The following is a 9220-nucleotide window of genomic DNA, read 5'->3' as shown; positions in this document are numbered from 1 at the left end:
AATTGCATTGACTGTAAATACAGAAACTGTATAACAGAGTGTCTTGTCAATTCTATTGGGCTTACTGTACCAAACGATGCATCCGATGCGTCAATATCCTCCTTGTTGAACTACTATTTTGAACATGAAATTCGAGAACAATGTCAAAAGTGCTCAGGTTTATTGTATTTGCAGCAAGAATTGACTAAAATCCCTACAACTCTTGTCCTCACCGTGAACAGGTTTCAGTATAATGCTGCAACCTCAAACATGTCAAAGCTCAAAAAGAGCATTCAAATTGACCGTGAAATAGATCTTTCAAAACATGTCAAAGGTGTTTCAAATTGCAGGTACGTATTAAAAAGTGTTGTTTGTCACCACGGACGATCTATTAATTCTGGCCACTACACGACAAATCTTATTGCAAACAATTCAGTTGTGAAAGTTAGTGATGCAAACGTGTCTGTTGGTTCCGAAAATGAAATGCAAAGAGACTGTTATGTTCTGTTTTATGACAGGCACGTTAATTTGCCTGATTTTGTCAAGCCAGCATTAGAATGCATAGGCAACACATTAGCAAATACTGTTTCTGCATCATGCCAAAACCAAAGTACAGTCCAAGAAATGTTTATTCCCGCTCTTCTAAAACAGGGAGACATAGACACGGCTGTATCATTGATTTCCAAAAATGTTGACGCCTTTACTTCAAACAACTATTTCAATATGTTTGAGGTTGTTTTGAAAACAATATTTGGTTGTGGTAAAGAGGCTTCTTACAAAGTCAGTGCTCATAGCTTTCTCTTGTCCAAAGTCCGTGTAAGTGTTTGCAATGTATGCAAAAATAAAATGATAGAAAGAGATGACAGTTTTTGTGTGTTGAAACCACTAACTTTATTTCAAACAGATATTGTCAATTCCTTTGCTGCTTCTACGAACATGTGTAGCCATTGCCAAACACCTGATGTAAGCTCAGATGAATATATCTGCAGTTTACCTGAAAGCATGATTTTGTGTCCCCAGCAAACGATGAAAGCAACTGATATGGCCTTGGCAGAAATAGATTTGGAAAGTAGTATGAAAACAGTTTTTCCGTTAGTTAGCAGGCAGTATCAACTGTTACTCACTGTGGTGAAAGACGAGGGGATTGTTAGAATAATAAAGCATGGACCAACAAATAATACCAACAATGAGTCAACGCCATGCGTGTTGAAAGAGACAGCAGAAGTAGTTGCGACAGTTTACGATCTGAAACCGAAATCTGCGTCATTCACAATAATGCCGACGTCCAGACTTAAGGAAGATTGTTTTACACCTTTACGAATTCCAAACAAATCGTTCAAAGATAGTTTACACAACCAGGATGTTGTCCATCAAAATGGAACAATATCTCTAGACACAGCCCTGTGTATGGCAAGAGACACATACTGGCTGTCTAGTGATGATGTTAATAACTATATGAAAATGTTGTGTTTGATGGCCCCAGAAAAGGTACATTTTGTCGATGCCGGTTGGTTTAGCCATAAAATCTTAAAAGATGAAACACTGACATCCTCCGTCTTCAGTTTAGAAAACAGCAAACAAAGTTGGTTTGGCAAATCTAAAGTTGTTGTTCCTGTAAATCTTAGAAACGTTCATTGGGTGTTAGTTGTTATTGACATCAAAGAGAAGGTTATGTATTTTTGTGACTCAAAGGGAGACCCACCAAAAATAATTTTACTGCAAATAACTCGGTATATTTCATACGAGTTCTTAATGAGGTTTGGTAGGAAACTAGACATGTCAAAGTGGAAATATATCGAGTTCTGTAAGGAACTTAATTTTCCCATACAGATAGACGATAGCAGTTGTGGAGTTTATATTTGCGAGATGGCAAAATCAATCCTTTACAAAAAAAGAATATATCACCACAACAAATTGGCGACACGAATGAGGGCTCAAGTTGTACGAGAATTGTACTCCGGTTCAATTGAGTTTTAAATAGATGGAAACTATGATGCTGATTACCGTTGTATAAGAGATTGCTCGCCAACAACTTTAATGATCATGTAAAGAAGTTAACCATAGGAATTTTCCAAGAAACTTTTTCACGTTTTTGCGAGTATAGAAAAATGTATGATGGTTTTCCCGTATTGTAAATATTGTGTGACGTAGCATTTTCTTTTAAACCAAACAAACAACGTAACAGTGGAAAATCTGGGAAAACAGTATATGACTCTATTATTGTTATCATTTAGTTTTGTCTCTCTCAAAGAAGAGCTTATTCTTAGCCATAGTGTTTTTTCTTTGCTTGCTGAAATAAGTCTGTGATTTAGGTGTACATATTTTAAATGTGATTTTAAGACGGAAAAAGTTACCCATATTCAACTGTTTTTTTCTTTCTTGATATTGTTACTTTGTCTTTGTCACTGCGAGACGGAAATACAATATAGTTAAATACCTCAATTGTTTTAATCGCACAGATTATTTGTTACTAAACAATAATTAAAAGCATTCTGTATTTGCTAGTAAGAGTACTAATGTTACTTTGAAATATTTCAAACAGTTCCGGGTAAAACTAACTAAGATGTAACTATTTGATAACCATTTGCTTTTATTTTTACCAAAGATGTATATGTAGTTATGCGATATTGTCTGATAAGGACAGTGAACGTTACTCTTTCACCGTGCATGCATAGTATTACTGTTTCTTTTTTGCATGAAAATTACGTTACAGCTCATAAGACTATTGCTAGTTCACTCCTAAGAACCTTTTGTTATCACACAGATTTGTCCCTCTCGGGAAAAGCTCATTCTTTGTTTTGCTAAAATTTTGACTGAGATTAAGGTGTGTGTATATATATTAGAATGCCATTTTGTAACAAAATTAAGAATTGATCTTTGTTATTTTGCTGAGCACAGTTACATTTTTGCCTCTGCTGTTACATTTTTGCCTCTGCTGAACTAGATCTGGTTTAATAACCAAAATCAAGATAGTGAACTTTTCTAAATTGCACGAAACATGTTGCTATACAATAAAAGCATTTAGCATATTCAAACGGGGATTAAGGTTACTTTGAAAGAACTCAAACAGTGACGAAGTAAAATTAACAAAAAATGCCAACCCATGCCAAACAACCATTTTCTTTTATTTGCTTCTTCTCTAAATCAAGGATGCTTATATATTTTTTTAACCAAAGATGTACAGTATATATAGTTATGCGATATTGTAAATATGTGTTTGTCTAATAAGACAGGGAACGTTACTTTTTCACTGTGCGAGCAAATTATTATTTTGTATTGTCCGTTTTAGGTTGAAGTGTACTCCAGTTTAAATGATTTTTTATGAAAATAACAGTACTGCTCATATGGGTATTGCTAGTTCACTTCTAAGAACCTATTATTATCACATAGTTTTGTCCCTCTCAGGAAAGAGCTCATTTTTGTTGGTTTTGCTAAAATTTAGACTTAGATTAAAATGTGTATATATATATTTATACCAGTATATTAGAATGGCATTTTATAAGAAATGATCTTTATTATTTTGCTGAGCACAGTTACGTTTTTGTCTCTGTTGAACTGGTTTTGGTTTAATAACCAAAATCAAGACAACCAACGTATCAGTGGAAAATCTGGGAAAACAGTATATGACTCTATTATTGTTATCATTTAGTTTTGTCTCTCTCAAAGAAGAGCTTATTCTTAGTTGTAGTGTTTTTTCTTTACTTGCTGAAATAAGTCTGCGATTTAGGTGTACATATTTTAAATGTGATTGTAAAACGGAAAAAGTTGCCCATATATAACTGCTTTTTGCTTTCTTGATATTGTTACTTTGTCTTTGTCAGTGCTAAACGGAAATACAATATAGTTAAATACCTCAATTGTTTTAATCGCACAGATTATATGTTACTAAACAATAAATAAAAGCATTCTGTACTAGTATTTGCTAGTAAGAGCACTAAGGTTACTTTGAAATATTTTAAACAGTTCCGAGGTAACACTAAGATGTAACCCAAAAAACCATTTGCTTTTATTTTTACCAAAGATGTCTATATTAAAAAGTTAAATCCTTCCCAAGCCAATCATGGCTTATAAGGCCGGTGCTTATACCCGGTTTCCGTGGTGCTAAGCGGATGAGAGTCGCAGACTCCCCCTGGATGGGACACCAGTGCATCGCAGGTTAACTCCCCAGCCTAAGCCGGTACCCATTTTCAGCTGGGTGGACTGAGACAACGCAGATTAAGTGTCTTGTCTAAGGACACAACACACAACATCAACCGCCCACAGTGGGATTTGAACTGGGGACCTCTCGGTTACCAGCCAAGCCACTAGAACGACTGAGCTATGTGCTCCACAAAGATGTCTATATAGTTATGCGATATTGTAAATATGGGTCTAATAAGGACCTGCACTGTGTACGTTTTGTTCGTTTTAGGTTGTCAGGTTGTATGAGATGTGTAATCGGGTTTAATTAATTTTAAGAAGGATGGATGTTTGAAAATAGCGGTACTGCTTGTAAGACTGTTTGGTATTGCTAATGAATTTGCATGTCAACTATTTTGATGATCAGGGTTGGAAGTTAATCCTAGTTATATAGTAACGGAAAATACTGGTATGTATAAGAAATACAGCATTACTACTCTTGGGTATTTAGTTTTATATTGAAAATATCAGTTGTTTCCGTAACAACAACTAACGTAAATATGGAAAATCAGGTAAACATAAAAACAGTGAATGGGTTACTCCAACCATGCTACTGTTACATTGTAACACTTACATTGTCTCTCTCTAAGAAGATCTTATTCTTTGTTGATTTTGTTTTGCCGAAAGGATGATCAAGTTTGTAATTATGTCACAAAACTCAGTTCCCTTTATTTTGCTAAAATTATAATATATATATACAAATGTATATGCTTTATTGTATTCCTTTTTTATTAATTTCATAATATTTAATTTCTTCCATAAATACAATGCAATTAATACTGACTCTGATAAAAATTAATTTATCAAACACTTGATTTTTTATTTAATTTTAGGAAATTAATTTTTAAAAAAGGGATCTAAACCTTTTACTGTGGTATTAAATCAGTATTTCTACAAAGTAAAATTCATACCAACTACTTCTTTCAGGCAAGTGGATCCAATATACTCATATCATTTTCTATTGTGTGCAGAAGTTTTTGGAATCTTAATCCCTAATAATAATGATATTAGGGGTATAACAATAGATTGAATATAATATAAGCTTTCCCAATATGCAGATGACACTTAATATTTGATGGTACGCCCAAGTCAATGGATAGTATTCTAAATTAATTAGACTATTTTGCATATAACCCAGGGCGTATAATTAACTATCCTAAAACTTAAATCTGGGATCGGAAGCAAAAAGCACTCAAAAGAAGTTTTTCATCATACACGATGGAAGTTAGCCCAGAATAATCCCACGTTTGACCTTGGGGGGGGGGGGGGGGTCCATTGATCTAAATAAAACGATTGGATTAAACTATCCTCATGATCCTATGAAATGTAAAGAACATACACAATTGATAAATCAATGGCAATTAAGAAAATTAACTGCAATTGGAAGATTAACATGCAGTTATAAAATCTTGAATCATACCTAAACATAGCCATTTAATACTTACTATATCACACCCAAGTATAGAATATCTGCAGCAATTAGAAAAAAAAACATCATTCTATTATCCAAGATACCTGATGGATGAAATAAATGACAAGAATAATGTTGACTAGTTGCTTTATTCTAGTTTGGCGTTACTGGCCGCAGTGACTTTAGGCTACCAATGGGCTGCCTTACAACAAAATTCAAATAAATGGTGACGACCTATCAACAGGCTCATTGTGCAGTGGGTAAACGCAAATGCACAAACGTCACAAATAAGTAAATTGAAAGTTCAAATCAACACACATTAAATTTGTCAATAAATTGTACATGTAAATATAAAATATTTGTGCGAATGGGTAAACGCAAATGCACTTTATAAGTTCAAACTACATTGTACGTGGAACTTGTCCTTACATGTTTGTGTCCATTAAAATAGTGAAAGTTATGGTACAATAAGTAATGGGGAAATGCTCCAGTATGAACACACAGCATTTGAAACACATCAACATGAATTTGCCACACATAAGCTGATAAGTTGAAATTGGATATCATATGTAGCGCCGTCGAGCGGTAAACGGCTTCTTAATGGTTTTTTACAAATTTCAATGGATTTAATAATTCCAATCTAACTAAGGTATTTCCTCCACATCCTCAATGTTTTAAAATCAGACAATCACAAAGTTTATATACAATTTATTTACATGGCAATAATCCCGAGAAACACATATATAACACGCACAAAATAAATAATATCCTTTGAACGGCTCTATAGAATGAAGTGAACGAAGTGCGCACAGTGCGAAATCTGTACCCGTATATATACACACTGGCCGATGCTCATAAGGAGCATCGCCATCAAAACAAAAGAATTACGTAATGGTCACGCCGATGCTCGCAAGGAGCATCGGGTAGCTATTTACATGGACGCATATAAACAAAATATAATGAACCCCACCCCCAGGAATCCGGGGTCACCTAATTGTCACAAGTCCTAGTTTGGGTGCCTTGCGCCCATTTACCGAGGGATATTTTCTGTCGGGATCGAAAAACTAGTCGATAAGCATATTTAGGACTGAGTTAGTGCGTTGAAGTTAGTGCGTGCTAGCTTGACTCTGGTGAGTGACGGTTCTAGCTGATTCTTTCGGTAGTCAGTCTTTACAGACCGATTTAGTTTTTGTTTGACATACTGTATTGCATTTCTACATCGAGCCCATGCTCGCTTCTTTTTCTGATTCAGCTTTTGCATGCTTTATGCTATACTCTGACATTTGTTTTATTCTTTACAGAGCTTTCAGTGACTGAGACTGGGCACCAAGGGGAGGGGTACGGGGTGTTTCGCACCTATACATGTTTCGCGCTGAGATGGTTCGCACCTATTCTGTTTCGCGCTGAGATGTTTCGCACCTCGATGTTTCGCACCTTCTTCGGAAAAGCGGTCGAATACATTCTTAATCTTTATGAAACATATACATGTAAATGTGAAGTATTTACGAAATAAAAATTCTTTAGGGTTTTTTTTAAAAAATATTTTTTTAAGTGTCTGGCACAATATATTAAATTAACAGATTAATTAATGTTATAATTAATAGAACAGTAATACCAGCGATAATTCGAAGACCATGCTAATTATTCTCTGAAATCACACCATAATTAGTTCATATAATTATTTGTACAACCAATTAAGTCATTATGAATTATCAAATACATAGCTTGGACAACACCATATAAATTTGGAGACGTGAGCAGATAATGGTGAGACAAGTGATAATTATGAGACCAAGGTTAGTATTTATATTAGCAATTTAATCTAATTTTGACTACCATTCTCTTAGTGAAAAATATTAGAAGAGCAACAATGTCAAGTAAGTCTTGTTATATGAATTTTCTTTTTTAATTTGTCATGACATTTTATGTAGACATAGTCTAGGTATACATTATATCTAGTCTTTATGGTTTATTACATCGCTCCTGGAGTGTCTACCAGTTCTCCATCAGAACGAACAACGACGTAGAAGGTAATTAAAATAAAGAGAATTTCGCGTATACTAGATATTTGATTTGACATTAGTATGTAATGAGTAAACATTGAGTATGAATCGATATGATTATTCATTTCTTATAATTAATATTATCATTTACAGGTTGGCACCACAGAATGAACTCTAAGGCAAGAGGTCTATCATTGTCCTTCTACCAGCTGGTCCCCCTTCTTCAGAAAGAGGCTGACATTGTGAAAACCAGGATTGCTGCATCGGATCTAGAGCGCGACGTCAGAAGAGCCAGCCACCTGACGCAGCAGAAAATCACGGCAGCAGCAGACCGCTACATGGCCCAGGAAATCTCATCTGGAGCGTACTTGAAGATTTGTGGATCCATTTATGCTGCTCCGTTCGAGTGATATTTCGGTTGTGGTAGTGAAACTGGATGGACTGATTGACTCTATGATATGATTTCTTGGTTGTTGTGATCATATATAACTAATCTGGTTTTGCCGTGTGACTAAAAATATTTGTGTCTGGTGAATTTGTATGTGTGATATTAGTGATTACATGTAATACAGTTGACAAAAATGTTTTCTTTGTTTTAAAATGTGATTTTGTTGACATAAAAAGAATTGAAATTAAGAAGAAATTGCGATCAAAGTTTTTGTTTTAATGGGAAAAACATTAAGTTGGTGTTTCGTATATGAATATTTGGTCACTAAAGTATGATTTCTATTAAAGCATAATCATTAATTCATGAATATATGAGAATGGAAAATATCAAACAATATCACGTATAACTTTCATTCAAGAGTAGTAAAAATTATATTTAATTATGATGGATGCAAGGGCGGTAATGTAAAGCCTTTAAAAGCATGAAAGTTATTTAATTAAATTATCCCCACCTTTAGATCTGTGGGAATTAATTACATGCAATATAACACTCCTATAAAAATACAGGTAAATCTCAATTAATTGACAGACGGGCTATATCTGTTATCACAACACAATTAATACCCCTTGTTCTGTGTTCTGAACCTTAGTCTATGAACGGCCATGGTTGCAAAGGCTTCATAAAAAACAACGAAGACGGTATCCTGGCGGTACATATACAAATGCAAACACCGCCCAGTGTTTTTCATAACTTATTTCAATAGTTATATAGGTTTTAATTAATTTCAGATGAATAGAAAAATATCTTAATACAGTGAGATGTTTCGCTCCGAGAGAGGTGCGAAACATCGAGGTGCGAATCATCTCAACGCCAAACAGAATAGGTGCGAACCATCCCGGATTCAAGGGGAGCACCTAGGAAAGCAAGGGTTGTACACACCGCCATGTCTACCCCATTGTTAGCTCGTAACAGACCTGAGAGAGCACGGGATTTTGCATTTCTACTGTAAGTTTTGTTTTTGGGAAGACTGACAGATATGGTTCGATTGACTGACTCGCACTTGTTTGTAGTTGTGTTCAGTTTCATTTCATTCAAGGCAGAGATCGAAAGAACTATTCCAAGTAATGATTTAAGAATAACCTTGTCTTTTTGATTTAACTTTAGGTCACCTGGTTCTAGATTATGTGCCCGTAGACCAACAGATTTATGCCACCAGCTAGTTTTCTTACCACCCTTACAGAAAGTTACACTTCATCTGCA

General features: G+C 34.8%; 1 long non-coding RNA gene across 1 annotated transcript; it reads left to right on the top strand.

Moving 5' to 3' along the window:
* The first annotated feature begins 6639 nt into the window (after nt 1–6639).
* On the top strand, nt 6640–8298 carry LOC117682556 (uncharacterized). Its single transcript, XR_010712769.1, has 3 exons — nt 6640–6728; nt 6871–7599; nt 7726–8298. It is a non-coding gene; the product is annotated as an uncharacterized lncRNA (long non-coding RNA).
* The last annotated feature ends 922 nt before the right edge of the window (nt 8299–9220 follow it).

Source organism: Magallana gigas, chromosome 4 (genome assembly GCF_963853765.1).
Source record: "Magallana gigas chromosome 4, xbMagGiga1.1, whole genome shotgun sequence".
Taxonomy (NCBI): Eukaryota; Metazoa; Mollusca; class Bivalvia; order Ostreida; family Ostreidae; genus Magallana; species Magallana gigas.
The sequence above is the reverse complement of the archived record's forward strand: the minus strand, read 5'-3'. Positions and strand labels throughout refer to the sequence as shown.